Below are 14,009 nucleotides of genomic sequence, written 5' to 3'. Positions count from 1 at the left end.
CTCTCATGTGAGAAATAACAGGAATATCAAGCAAGATTAATGAGTGATTTCAAGAGCTTTCAGTTTTCTCCATCCCCTGCTAAAGGAGGTTCTGTTTGGGTTACAAGTGGGGTTTCCTTTGTTCCTTTCCCCTACCAATCTTGCGATTGTGGAAAAACCATTCCTTCTGACAAAGCTTTCCATCATGTCCTTACGGTGGTCTGACTAGATAAGTCTGGCCTCCGCTGAAAGCTCATTCCACAGCTAACATTCAAGAACAATTTATCTCCAGCTTTCATACACTTTATCCGAGGTTTTGCAAGTCACGTTGTTCCAGAGGAGCACACTAATCGGACGGGGGGGGGGGGGGGAGAGAGAGAGAAGAGAAGAGAAGAGAAGAGAAGAGAATCGCAGATGAAGGTAGAACTGCTGATGGACCTGGACCCTGACCTACTGATGGCCTTAAAGATCAGAAGCAGGCTAGTAGCAAGTGAAGGAAACAGGTCACAGGGGATGCATTAAGGAAAGCCATCCAATTAAAGTGATGGGATCCTGCATACTGCTGCTTCCACCTTCCCTTCCAGATACAGAGTGGATTCAATCTGCATATGGCCCAATCCTCATCTAGGAAGAATGGTAAAGTTTCCTGGAAAGATAGAATTAGAAGATGACGTTTTTCGGAACTGATGCTACCCAGTACTCTAGGTTAACTGCTGAGTTAAACAGAGCCCCAGTGCTTTTCACCACTTTGATGAAAGAGGGCAGATTCAATTAGGGAAAGAGTGACCCAGGTAGTTCTTCAAAGCATTTCCCACTTATGATTAACATTTCAATATTTTACAGGTTGAATTCAAGCCAGTTACTCGTATATTGTGAGCTCTCAACTTAACTGAAGAGGCAAAGATGTTGAACCTTTAACAAAGAAATCATCTTGCCAAAGCATTCATTTAGTTTAACACTTCTGACTTTAATGACCAAAGCATTTTAAATGGTTAGACTAAAGGGACAATCCCTTCTCCTTTAGTTGCTCAAGTTTCCGTGTTTTGAGATGTTATTTGAGTCATTCTCTAGTCACCACAGGACATTCCAACAAAGCATCATTTTTAGTATAAAACAAACAGAAAATGTTCTGAATGAGCCCAGGTCTCTACAAGCTGTTTCTCCCCTTTGGAGGTCATTTTAAGCATGGCACATTTTTCAGATAACGTTCTCTGTTCTCAAAAAAAAAAAAAAAAAAATTAACCTGTCTAGTTACACTTCAGAAAATAATCTGCCAAGTGTTCAATTTGTCTTGCACTGAATTTATGAATGATAGCCTAAATTACAGTATAACATATGCTAGCCTTAATTTATGCATAAACCTAACTTGTTCGCACAAACTACAAGACATTATGCATGCTCAGTTCTAACTAGTCTTCCTAAATACATTAGCATTTGAGACTAAAAAGCTCTTCACCAAATTCCTGATCTCACATGTTTTAGCTTAACTGGATGTTTTCCTGAAGTTTAAGGATCTCTAACCTAAACTCTACAGTGACTGTCATTTTCAGCTGAAATAAAATTTTACTGTAGTGTTACAGGCAAAAATGACTTTAACCACCCCGGTAGCACAAGTCATTATTTCACAGGGTGAATAAAAATCAATGACTTTAAAAAAAAAAAAAAAAAATCCAATTTTTTTATTTAAATCAGATTTTTTTTTGATAAAATGTTTGAGGAAAAAAGCTATCTAAAGATAGTTTTAATTAAGATATATCTGAGTTATAATGTCTCATTATGGAATAGGGATTATAAATTCTAATTCTATAGTATGAGATAATATATTCGTGTAATGTTTAAGAAAAGTTTTGTAAATTGAGTTCCAACAGTTCATGGATTAGAGACCCAATCTTATGGGATTCCAGGGGCTTCCGTATAGATTATTTAGGTTAATCTTTCTATCTACCGAATGGGACTCCGTGCTCAGTCTAGAACAGGGGTTAGCAACCTCTAATTTAAAAGTTTTGCTTGCCAGTAATACATTTTAATGTTTTTAGAAGCTCTTTCTATAAGTCTATAACAGGGGTAGGCAATCTGCGGCACGCAAGAAGATTTTCAGTGGCACTCACACTGCCTGGGTCCTGGCCACCAGTCTGGGGGGCTCTGCATTTTAATTAAATTTTAAATGGAAGCTTCTTAAACATTTTAAAAAACTTATTTACTTTACATACAACAACAGTTTAGTTATATATTATAGACTTATAGAAAGCGACCTTCTAAAAACGTTAAAATATATTACGGGCACACGAGACCTTAAATTAGAGTGATTAAATGAAGACGCGGCACACCACTTCTGAAAGTTTGCCGACTCCTGGTCTATAATATATAACTAAACTATCGTTGTATGTAAAGCAAATAAAGTTTTTCAAATGTTTAAGAAGCTTCATTTAAAATTAAATGAAAATGCAGAGCCCCACAGACCAGTGGCCAGGACCCAGGCAGTGTGAGTGCCACTGAAAATCAGCTTGCATGCCCATAGGTTGCCTACAACTGGTCTAGAAGATACCATCAGAGATGCTTAGTTTTGCAGTTCTCAAACTGTGGTTTTGTTCTCCAGAGATAACATGCTTGTTAACAGCAAAAATGTTTTTAAATAAATAGAGAGGTGAGAAATAACAGACCTAAATCCTATTGTCCCTCTGCAAATTTGTGTACACAGAGTCAATCCCTTACCTCTCTCTAAAAGTGCAAAGTTTCAAAAAGTTTAATGAATAGATTGTTGGGGCGGAATAGATATGGACAAGGAGAACAACTCTGGAGATAAATGTGAGAAGGGAGGGACAGGCAGTAGAAACAAAAGTGAAACTGTTTGAGCGGCAAATTCCAGAAGTCTTGAGGTCTTTCTGAATGTAGACCTCATTGTTTTGAGATCTACCATGCCATTTTCTCATTAGAAGGGAAAACCTATAATGGCAGCAGGCTGTAAAAGAGACCCAGTTTGGGAATAAGAACCATTCAAGAAATATATGTTTGCTGATGATGTTCTAAAGAAAGTCACCCCAGTGAACTGGTGGAAGTCACTTAAGCACTTGGATTCAGAGACTGTTGAAGTGATGATTTCACTTTTAAACAGCAGTCGCTTCTTCTGCCGGTGTAGGAAGAATATTTTTTTCCCTTTGGACTAATTCATTCCAAATTGAGAAATCGTTTGGGACCTGAAAAAGCAGGAAAGCTTGTTTTTCCTTTCCAGATTAGGAACAAACAGGAAAATGAAGGTAAGAGGACTGAGTGAGCTGCAGGAGCCAAGTTTCTCATATTGACCTGACTGACATAGTCGATTTAAATAAAATATTAAAAAAAAAATTAACTATTTTAGTTAAAAACAATATTAACAAAAACAAGCCCCATTTTAAAAAACTGGAATGTTTAACTAAATTCAAAAATTCATATGCTTGTTTTGTTATAATATTATATGTTTGCTGTTGAAGAAAAAAAATCCAGAATACATAACATTGTTGTTTTAGTTAAATAAAACAATTTAAATGTCTGTCTGGTGATGTTCTCTTCCTAATACAGCAGGCAAGAAAATCCTCCAAATATTAATGATTAACCTGTTGAATTGGAGATATTTATGAAGTCATTGGGAGGTGAACTATCTGCTTCAAGAAGAACAGGAGTACTTGTGGCACCTTAGAGACTAACAAATTTATTAGAGCATAAGCTTTCGTGGACTACAGCCCACTTCTTCGGATGCATATAGAATGGAACATATAATGAGGAGATATATATACACACATACAGAGAGCATAAACAGGTGGGAGTTGTCTTACCAACTCTGAGAGGCCAATTAATTAAGAGAAAAAAAAAAAAACTTTTGAAGTGATAATCAAGCTAGCCGAGTACAGACAGTGTGATAAGAAGTGTGAGAGTACTTACAAGGGGAGATAGAGTCAACGTTTGTAATGGCTCAGCCATTCCCAGTCCTTATTCAAACCGGAGTTGATTGTGTCTAGTTTGCATATCAATTCTAGCTCTGCAGTCTCTCTTTGGAGTCTGTTTTTGAAGTTTTTCTGTTGTAATATGGCCACCCGCAGGTCTGTCACTGAATGACCAGACAGGTTAAAGTGTTCTCCCACTGGTTTTTGAGTATTTTGATTCCTGATGTCAGATTTGTGTCCATTAATTCTTTTGCGTAGAGACTGTCCGGTTTGGCCAATGTACATGGCAGAGGGGCATTGCTGGCACATATCACATTGGTAGATGTGCAGGTGAACGAGCCCCTGATGGTATGGCTGATGTGATTAGGTCCTATGATGATGTCACTTGAATAGATATGTGGACAGAGTTGGCATCGGGGTTTGTTACAAGGATAGGTTCCTGGGTTAGTGGTTTTGTTCAGTGATGTGTGGTTGCTGGTGAGTATTTGCTTTAGGTTGGGGGGTTGTCTGTAAGAGAGGACAGGTCTGTCTCCCAAGATCTGTGAGAGTAAAGGATCATCTTTCAGGATAGGTTGTAGATCTCTGATGATGCGCTGGAGAGGTTTTAGTTGGGGGCTGAAGGTGACAGCTAGTGGTGTTCTGTTATTTTCTTTGTTGGGCCTGTCTTGTAGGAGGTGACTTCTGGGTACTCGTCTGGCTCTGTCAATCTGTTTTTTCACTTCAGCAGGTGGGTATTGTAGTTTTAAGAATGCTTGATAGAGATCTTGTAGGTGCTTGTCTCTATCCGAGGGATTGGAGCAAATGCGGTTATATCTTAGAGCTTGGCTGTAGACAATGGATCGTGTGGTGTGTCCTGGATGGAAGCTGGAGGCATGTAGGTAAGTGTAGTGGTCAGTAGGTTTCCGGTATAGGGTGGTATTGATGTGACCATCGCTTATTAGCACAGTAGTGTCCAGGAAATGGACCGCTTGTGTGGATTGATCTAGGCTGAGGTTGATGGTGGGATGGAAATTATTGAAATCAAGGTGAAATTCCTCAAGGGCTTCTTTTCCATGGGTCCAGATGATGAAGATGTCATCAATGTAGCGCAAGTAGAGTAGGGGCGTTAGGGGACGAGAGCTAAGGAAGCGTTGTTCTAAGTCAGCCATAAAAATGTTGGCATATTGTGGGGCCATGCGGGTACCCATAGCAGTGCCGCTGACTTGAAGGTATATATTGTCCCCAAATGTGAAATAGTTGTGGGTGAGGACAAAATCACATGATACCTTCAAGTCAGCGGCACTGCTATGGGTACCCGCATGGCCCCACAATATGCCAACATTTTTATGGCTGACTTAGAACCTACATGCCTCCAGCTTCCATCCAGGACACACTTACCTACATGCGTCCAGCTTCCATCCAGGACACACCACACGATCCATTGTCTACTGCCAAGCTCTAAGATATAACCGCATTTGCTCCAATCCCTCGGATAGAGACAAGCACCTACAAGATCTCTATCAAGCATTCTTAAAACTACAATACCCACCTGCTGAAGTGAAAAAACAGATCGACAGAGCCAGACGAGTACCCAGAAGTCACCTCCTACAAGACAGGCCCAACAAAGAAAATAACAGAACACCACTAGCTGTCACCTTCAGCCCCCAACTAAAACCTCTCCAGCGCATCATCAGAGATCTACAACCTATCCTGAAAGATGATCCTTTACTCTCACAGATCTTGGGAGACAGACCTGTCCTCTCTTACAGACAACCCCCCAACCTAAAGCAAATACTCACCAGCAACCACACATCACTGAACAAAACCACTAACCCAGGAACCTATCCTTGTAACAAACCCCGATGCCAACTCTGTCCACATATCTATTCAAGTGACATCATCATAGGACCTAATCACATCAGCCATACCATCAGGGGCTCGTTCACCTGCACATCTACCAATGTGATATGTGCCAGCAATGCCCCTCTGCCATGTACATTGGCCAAACCGGACAGTCTCTACGCAAAAGAATTAATGGACACAAATCTGACATCAGGAATCAAAATACTCAAAAACCAGTGGGAGAACACTTTAACCTGTCTGGTCATTCAGTGACAGACCTGCGGGTGGCTATATTACAACAGAAAAACTTCAAAAACAGACTCCAAAGAGAGACTGCAGAGCTAGAATTGATATGCAAACTAGACACAATCAACTCCGGTTTGAATAAGGACTGGGAATGGCTGAGCCATTACAAACGTTGACTCTATCTCCCCTTGTAAGTACTCTCACACTTCTTATCACACTGTCTGTACTCAGCTAGCTTGATTATCACTTCAAAAGTTTTTTTTTTTTTTCTCTTAATTAATTGGCCTCTCAGAGTTGGTAAGACAACTCCCACCTGTTTATGCTCTCTGTATGTGTGTATATATATCTCCTCATTATATGTTCCATTCTATATGCATCCGAAGAAGTGGGCTGTAGTCCACGAAAGCTTATGCTCTAATAAATTTGTTAGTCTCTAAGGTGCCACAAGTACTCCTGTTCTTCTTTTTGCGGATACAGACTAACACGGCTGTTACTCTGAAACTTATCTGCTTCAATTACCTTTGGTAAATGAAATAACCAATCATTCATTTTCTGATATAGCTGTAAAACTAATCTGAAAAGTTTTCAAAATAAATCACTTTAAAAATGTATAGTGTGTACCTTCTAAAAATAAAACCTACATCTATCTCTGAATTGTGAAGAATATATATTAAGGTTATAACAACCAACAAGAATGCACTTTTATGTAGAAATCCATGATTAAATTGAGTCTTCCTGACTAGTGATTTAAATCAATTTGATTTAAATCACTAATCCACCCTGTTATTTCATACACAAATTATAGTTTTTTGCAAAATGAACATACAAGTTCAAGGAGCCTTACAGATACAGGAAAGAAATCACTCGTATAAAGAGATTCCTTATTTTTTCCTTGAATTTCTAAAGACATGTTTGTGATTTACACCCCAATCGTACAATGCGTAACATGCAGGTGGCCTACTGTGCCTGAGCAGAGCTCTCCCCTCCCCCCCCCCCCCCTCAAAAAAGACACTATGTATTGAAGGATCTGGTAGTTACAAGTAAAGAATTAGACACCAATGAACAATTTTAAGATTCCCTTCAGTTTTAAAACTGCAACTCCAATCCAAATCTTATTAGGTGGCAAATAAATTATGTACAGCCAAATGATCATGCATACACATACATTATAAAGTATGTTTTATGAAAAAAATATCAATTGATACCTTTAAGAAAGAATGCTAGAGACCTTTCCCTAGCTTTAACATTCCAGTAGAAACAAGCGCTCATGCAGTGTTTGCAATTCAAACACAACAGTGAACTTGAAAGTAAAACTAATTTTTCATTGATAAAAAATACAAGTAAATAAAGAGCATAAATAGTAAAGAATAATCAGAATTCCTTCCATTCAAGATTCAACAAGAGTAATACTGTTAAAGGTTTTAACCTCTGATTTTTAAGCTAACAGCATCCAGAAACTTTTCTGTAACTAGTAAGTTCCAGGAGTAGAGGCATGTTTCCTTTACCCAGTTAACATCTACTCAGAAGAGAGCCAAGCCTTCTACAACAGCTTTCACTGGTTACACATCCCAAACAGTTCCAACATAATACCAAAGAATCAGGTATTTTGAAAAGGTTTATTTCTTACATTTTATACCCATCTATACTAATCTCCAGGCACATCATGGGACAGTCTTGGAGCTCCAATTCACTTTTCTACTCAGAAAGCACTCTGAGGCACTAAAGAAAAGGTCAGAATGAAAAGGGAAACACTGTCAAGTTCAGTACAGCCTAAAATTCACTTTTTGTAAGAACTAAAAACCCAAGGGTTTTTTTTTTTTTTTTTTTAAAGTTAGAACTAGCCAAAATGTTGCCATGATTTTAAGAATGAGCACATGAACCACTGAGGCACTAATTTAAAACACAAAGAGCAAAATTAAGTGTGAATAAGAGCAATAACTAGTCTGTTTTCACTGTCCAAACTGAGGAGCACAACAGCAAAGAGGAAACCAAGTTTCAAATTAAGTAACATTCTGAATGCTTTTAGAAAGAACACTTTAACCTGACAGGTTTCAGAGTAGCAGCCCTGTTAGTCTGTATCCGTAAAAAGAACAGGAGTACTTGTGGCACCTTAGAGACTAACAAATTTATTAGAGCATAATGCATCCGAAGAAGTGGGCTGTAGCCCACGAAAGCTTATGCTCTAATAAATTTGTTAGTCTCTAAGGTACCACAAGTACTCCTGTTCTTTTAACCTGACAGTGTCCCTCTGATAATTCATCTAGTTTCCCAACAATTACTAAGAACCAAAACAATAAGAAAGTAAAGTTTCTTATTTTGAGGGGTTTAAAATAATGTTTATGGGCCCATTAAAAAACAGCATTACTCAGGAATTCTGCTAGTTGAATATTAAAGACATTTTGTACTAAAGAAAATAGATGTTAAAATCCTATGACACCCCAAAAGACATAAGACAGTTATAATAACACACCTCCAACTACCCAACTTCAACATCTATCTTGTGCAGCTATCCCTGACCCAGAGATGAAATCCACACCTGACCTGTGCAACTCAGCGAGGAAACACATGCGTCTGCAGGCTTGGGACACACAGACTGACTCAGGGAGCTGGCTACGCTGTGGAGACAGGCCTTTACGCACCTTCCTCGAGACAAAGCTCAAAGGTTGTTCAGGTGTTCGCAGAAGGACCGCAATTCAAACTAACACGCCCAGTTCTAACTAGTAATTTGAGAGAAGAGCTGTAGTAAGACGACAAGCAGAGAGAACACAGCTGGATCCCTTTAACTGAGGCAACAGGCGGTAAAAGTAACACCGGGTCTCTAGTGATTCGGTACCTCCCGCTGAGTATCGCTGGAAAGCAAGTGGGGGCGGGGGGGTCGCACATGCAGCCATATGGGGGTAAAGTCAGTGCCCCGCCAACGGGGCATATGAGGGACCCAGAGGAAAAGGTACCCTAGGAAGCCCCCACCCCACGCTCAGTGACGCCCAAGGCATGACCTGGAACTTGGGGGGAGAAGGGGTCGACACAGTCCTATTCCACAGGAAGCAAAACAACTCAGCCAGGCCGCTGTTAGGGGCGGGAAGCGAGCAAACAAGGCCGCCCCCCCTCCCAGGCGCAAACCGGGGAGAGCGGCGGGAAACGGCCCCCAATCGCGGGAGGAGGCCTCAGAGACCAGCCCGCAGACTCCGGGGAACAGGAAGACGCCCCCCCCCCCCAGCCCCTGCGCAGGGCGGGGGGAGGAGAGCGCTCACCGGGCCCGTGCATTGGAGCAGAGCGTCAGGGAGGGGGAATAACCCCCGGCGGTAGTTGACTCAGGCCGGGGGCCCCCGGATCTCCCTACCTCGGCGAGCGCGTCTCCCCGTCACGGGTCCCGGTCTGCCTCGGCTCAGACGGGAAAGCGAGCGCTCGCCACCATCACCGACACTTCAAGATGGCAGACATATCAGACCCTATGAGCTCTCCTTCGCTCCCCCTCTCGCCTGCCAATCACACTTCCCTGACACGCCCAGGTCCCCACCGATCACACTTCCATTGGACAATAGCATAAATTCCGTCTCCCATTGGCTTTCCTTTGGCCGCCAATAACATATGAACGACAGCACCAGTGGACTACATGGGGATTGAGGGCGGGCTGAACGGGATCCTGAAGGCCAATCAGGGCATCCGGGTGGGCCCCTCTGGTGCCCACCTTCACGCCTTAGCAACAGCTTAACGTCACGGTGACAGGCGTGTTTTTTACCCAATCAGAGCCGCGAGTACAGTTTAAAAATAAACCGGGTTAGACCAATCAGCTGGTAAAAGACTCAGACCGATGTGCGACCAATGGGGGTACACAGAGGGCGGGATGGAAGCCGAGGGCCGCAAACACAAAACTAGCCTCGCCCATCGCCCTTTCCCATTGGCCAACGGAAGAAACCACGCCCTCAGCAGAGAAGGGAGGTAGCGAAACTGCCTGACAACAACTTGCTGCTCAGGGAATCAGGGAGAAAGGGGTAGATCACGCGATGAGGGGGTTGGTTATGTGTGAGTGACTGAGACAGAGATTAGTGGCCTGGGGAATTAGCTCAAATGGTAGAGCGCTCGCTTAGCATGCGAGAGGTAGCGGGATCGATGCCCGCATTCTCCAGAAGGTGGTATGTTTTTCACAATCGGGTTTTCAAGAAATTCCTTTCCTGCTTATGAATACACTAAAAAACGTGACTTCAATTAGTTGTTTAAAAGTCCATGAGCCATGTATTGCAGATGTTTAATTTAATTATTTCCCCATATAGATTGTTAAACTGACTATGCCTTGACAAACCACAGCTAAAGTAGCTGAAACTCTACAAATACACATGTGCCCCATTGAGTCCTACAAAATAACAATAACAACAATTTGCACATGCACATTTTGCCCTAAGGAAAAACTCTCAAGTGGCTACTGAAAATAATTTTCCCATTTCCGTTGCATCATATTGAAAAAATAGCCCGTGTGTTCAATGGGTTCTGCAAAAATGGGCATGGGCTAGTTGCATTTTTTAACAGCACTGTGCACTCCTGTTAAAATAAATGGATCTCTCTAATACACACACACCAATTGCACTTGCAGATTCCAGATTTCCATACCTAAATCAGGTAATTGCAGGCATAAGCAGCACATTGTTGCCAGCTCTCACAATTTTTATCACAAGTTTAACAGTATTTGGTGTTTTTCTTAAAGCCCCAACTCCTGGAGACATGTTTACATGAGAATCTTAGTTTTCATTTTTTAAAAAGGGTTCCAATCATCATGGTTACAGAGAAAACCTTGAAAAAAAAATGCAGTGTTAAGGCTTGAAAACCAGAAGGCAAATAAAAAGAGTACAAAAGAGCATTTTTTTAAACTCATGATTTTGGGGAGCCTGATTCATGATTTGTAAACACTTGATGTGGCCATACTATGTTATCCATACTGTGCAAAGAAAGCTGGCATACTGAGTGTGTATTTTATGAGTGCAGTCACTGAGAAGCTCAGCTTTGCAATTTTGGCAAAAATTTTAATTTTGTTTTGTCAACTAATATAGCACTATGAAACATTTAATTGACATGTGAAAAAATATATTTGATTAGCGTACTACTTTATGATACCATGATAGGTATTTTTAATAGCTTATTCTTTCATAATGGGATGGTTTTATATTTAGGATCCATTCTGTATTATCATTATTTTTTAAACTATGATATATTATTAGGACAAAAGTCAATGGACTAAAAGTTTACTTGATATTTTAAGAAACTACAAAAATATTAAATTAACATTTTGAAAAACAGGGGTATGATAGAAAGTAAAGGGAGCTAATTGCTGAACCACATCTCAGAACGTTTGAAGACCCCGATCCTGAAAACAATTACATATATGATTAATTTTACATACTAGTCAGATTGTGTAAAACTAGGCACATGTTTAAATAGCTTACTGTGATGATTTGGAGAATCAGTTTATGTACTGGACCTGAGTTACTGTGCTGGCTAAGAGTTGGGAGTGGAAGGGCACATCCATAGACATCCCCTAAAGGGTGTGTTTCCTGCCTATCTAAAAGGCAAGGTCCCCTGACCAAGTAAAATTAAATAAATTAATGGAGATATCCTATCTCCTAGAACTGGAAGGGACCTTGAAAGATCATTGAGTCCAGCCCCCTGCCTTCACTAGCAGGACCAAATACTGATTTTGCCCCAGATCCCTAAGTGGCCCCCTCAAGGATTAAACTCACAACCCTGGGTTTAGCAGGCCAATGCTCAAACCACTGAGCTAAGTGGGATCAGGGATGGGGGTCCTTCTGCCTAGGGATTGGAGAAAAGTGAATGTGTTTTTTTGGAGTCAGCACTAGCTGCAGGAGGGGAACTCCTACTGTCTGCTCTTCCAGTAATAATATATATTCTGCTGTTACTGAGCTATGCCCATGTAATCATTATAGAGATTCTACCTGTTTTATGCTAACCCAAGAATGAGACTGCAAGATCAAGTAACAGTACAATTTATGACTTCTGGTTGATGCTATGAAATTGTTATGAACTTATTGTATCCTTGCATACAGCACTGGATGTGGAGACAGCCATCTGTTATCAGGGCTGTAGAACCAGCTACAGACCATAGACAATGGTAGGTCATTAGACCTTTATTGGTTGCTTGTTCAGGTGGAAACACTTTCGGACAATGGTTTGGCTGAAAGCCCAGGGAAACCAATGCAACTAAGTTTTTCTGTAGGGTGCTGGGGAAGTGGAGAGTGGACAATTCCTAGCAGCAGAACAAAGAAATAGGGATGAAAAGCAGAAGTTTAAAGAAGACTCAGACACAGGAAGCTTTAAGTAGAAAAGAGGATGAGGCAGGCATGCTTTCATAGTATGGGGCCCTGTTTAACTATGGAACCAGCCAAGGTGAAAGGAAGGAAGCTGACTTGGAGTAGAGAGAGGGAGAGACTCCATGATTCTCAAGAGAAAAGGTGCAGAAGGGGGGATCCTGGACACCTCCGATAGTTCTGCTAAGGCCAAAGAACTCTGCGATGATGAGGAAACTAAGACAAGCAAATGCATACAGTTGTGTATATTACTTTGCCTAGATCTGTGATCTCTCATTTTTATCTAAGTACAATGCAATGGTGTTTTAGAATTCTGTGCAAAGTCTGTGTGTGCATGTTTGCTTCACTATCACATGCCCCTGAAAAGATGAACTGTAAACCCAGAGTGCCCACACCTCTGGAGTTCTGGGGGAAGGTGTGCTTAAGCTACAGAAGAGTCTGAGGAGTCAGCACTCATCCTAGGGGCTAGGCAGTTGGACTACATGGCCCCAGCTTTCAGAAGGGGGTGCAAGACAGAGGATCTGTACCCCGATAGTGTGCCTAGAGAGACCAGTCAAAGCAATGCCTGGATCTGTTCAGACTCAAAAGGCTTAAACCACATGGGGCCCAGTGAGGTGGGCCCCAAACACAGCAGCTTGATGAGTATCAAGCCAGGGAGAGCTCTACTAGCGTTGTGTGTATGCTACTTACTGATTCAGGGCCTTGATAAAGTGGATGAGAAAAGAGTAGTGATGGGAATAAGAAATATCAGCCAGTAGCTGACTCTTAATTTCAGCTTCTGGCTACAAATTTCTCTGCCTCTGTGCAAGCTGCTTTTTGAAGTGCCCAAATTGGCAAGTATATCAGTGGCTTTTGTCAACTGTTGGGGACACAGGTAAGGCTACTGTATACTTCATTCTTGCCCTGGAGAATCAGTATGAGGCCAGTAGTATTCATGACACTGCACTAGCGGACAGAGGTAAGTGTGCATGATGTTCAGAGGGGCTTCCTAGGACAAAGTTCTAGGGTGGTAACATCAGGCAGCTCTGGGTTGGTTTGTGCAGAATAGAAGAAATGGTCAAGTATAGACTAGGTGTAGCCATCTAGTGCAGTGGTCTCCAAAGTGGGGGGTGCGGAAGATGATCCAGTGGGGGGCGCAGCAGGAAGAGCACCGCCGGAGAAAAAAAAAAAAAAGGGCGGCCGGAGGAGCGCCACCCTAAGATTGGCTGGAATGCCACCCCTTACAGTGTGCAACCCCAGGCACGTGCTTCCTACGCTGGTGCCTGGAGCCAGCCCTGCGAGGTATCCTGAGGGAAGAGTGGGAGTTCCACAATGCGGAGGGGTTGACAGTGGCATCCTCACTCGTTCGTTCGCTTTCAACGTATTGCGACGTATTGCAGTTTACGTGTGCCCGGATTTACGGATTTAAGTGGATTTACAGATTATATTATCTAGTTTTAACTAAAGTAACCCTCACAAAATGGACAAGTGGCTTAAAAAGATTCCTGCAAAGAAACCGTGGATTGAAGATAATACTAATAATGCGAGCACAAGCAAACAACAAGAAAATGGCAGAGCTGACAGTTCTCCTACTCCTAGTACAAGCTCTTCGTCAGCCACATTACAAAGTAGAAACAATGACGATCTAATCAGATCTGACAAGAAGTCGGACAAAAAAAATTGAAATTATCAAGAAGACTATTTGAAATATGGATTTACATCCATTATCGTTAACGATGAACCTCGCCCTAAG

The 14,009-nt window shown here is 41.7% G+C and overlaps 1 protein-coding gene and 1 non-coding gene across 10 annotated transcripts in view; one reads left to right on the top strand and one right to left on the bottom strand.

Annotated features, from left to right (window-relative positions):
• The window catches only part of PPP6R3 (protein phosphatase 6 regulatory subunit 3), a 132,426-nt gene extending 123,014 nt beyond the window's left edge, over positions 1-9,412 (bottom strand). For 7 of the 9 annotated variants that reach the window (XM_054025364.1, XM_054025366.1, XM_054025367.1 and 4 more), the window contains exon 1: positions 9,304-9,412. The gene's annotated coding sequence lies outside the window, so the exon portion shown is untranslated. The other 2 variants (XM_054025370.1, XM_054025365.1) reach the window with 2 other exon arrangements.
• A 604-nt stretch (positions 9,413-10,016) lies between these two features.
• On the top strand, positions 10,017-10,089 carry TRNAA-AGC (transfer RNA alanine (anticodon AGC)). Its single transcript has one exon. It is a non-coding gene; the product is annotated as a tRNA-Ala (tRNA).
• The last annotated feature ends 3,920 nt before the right edge of the window (positions 10,090-14,009 follow it).

Source organism: Malaclemys terrapin, chromosome 4 (assembly GCF_027887155.1).
Source record: "Malaclemys terrapin pileata isolate rMalTer1 chromosome 4, rMalTer1.hap1, whole genome shotgun sequence".
NCBI lineage: Eukaryota > Metazoa > Chordata > Testudines > Emydidae > Malaclemys > Malaclemys terrapin.
The sequence above is the reverse complement of the archived record's forward strand: the minus strand, read 5'-3'. Positions and strand labels throughout refer to the sequence as shown.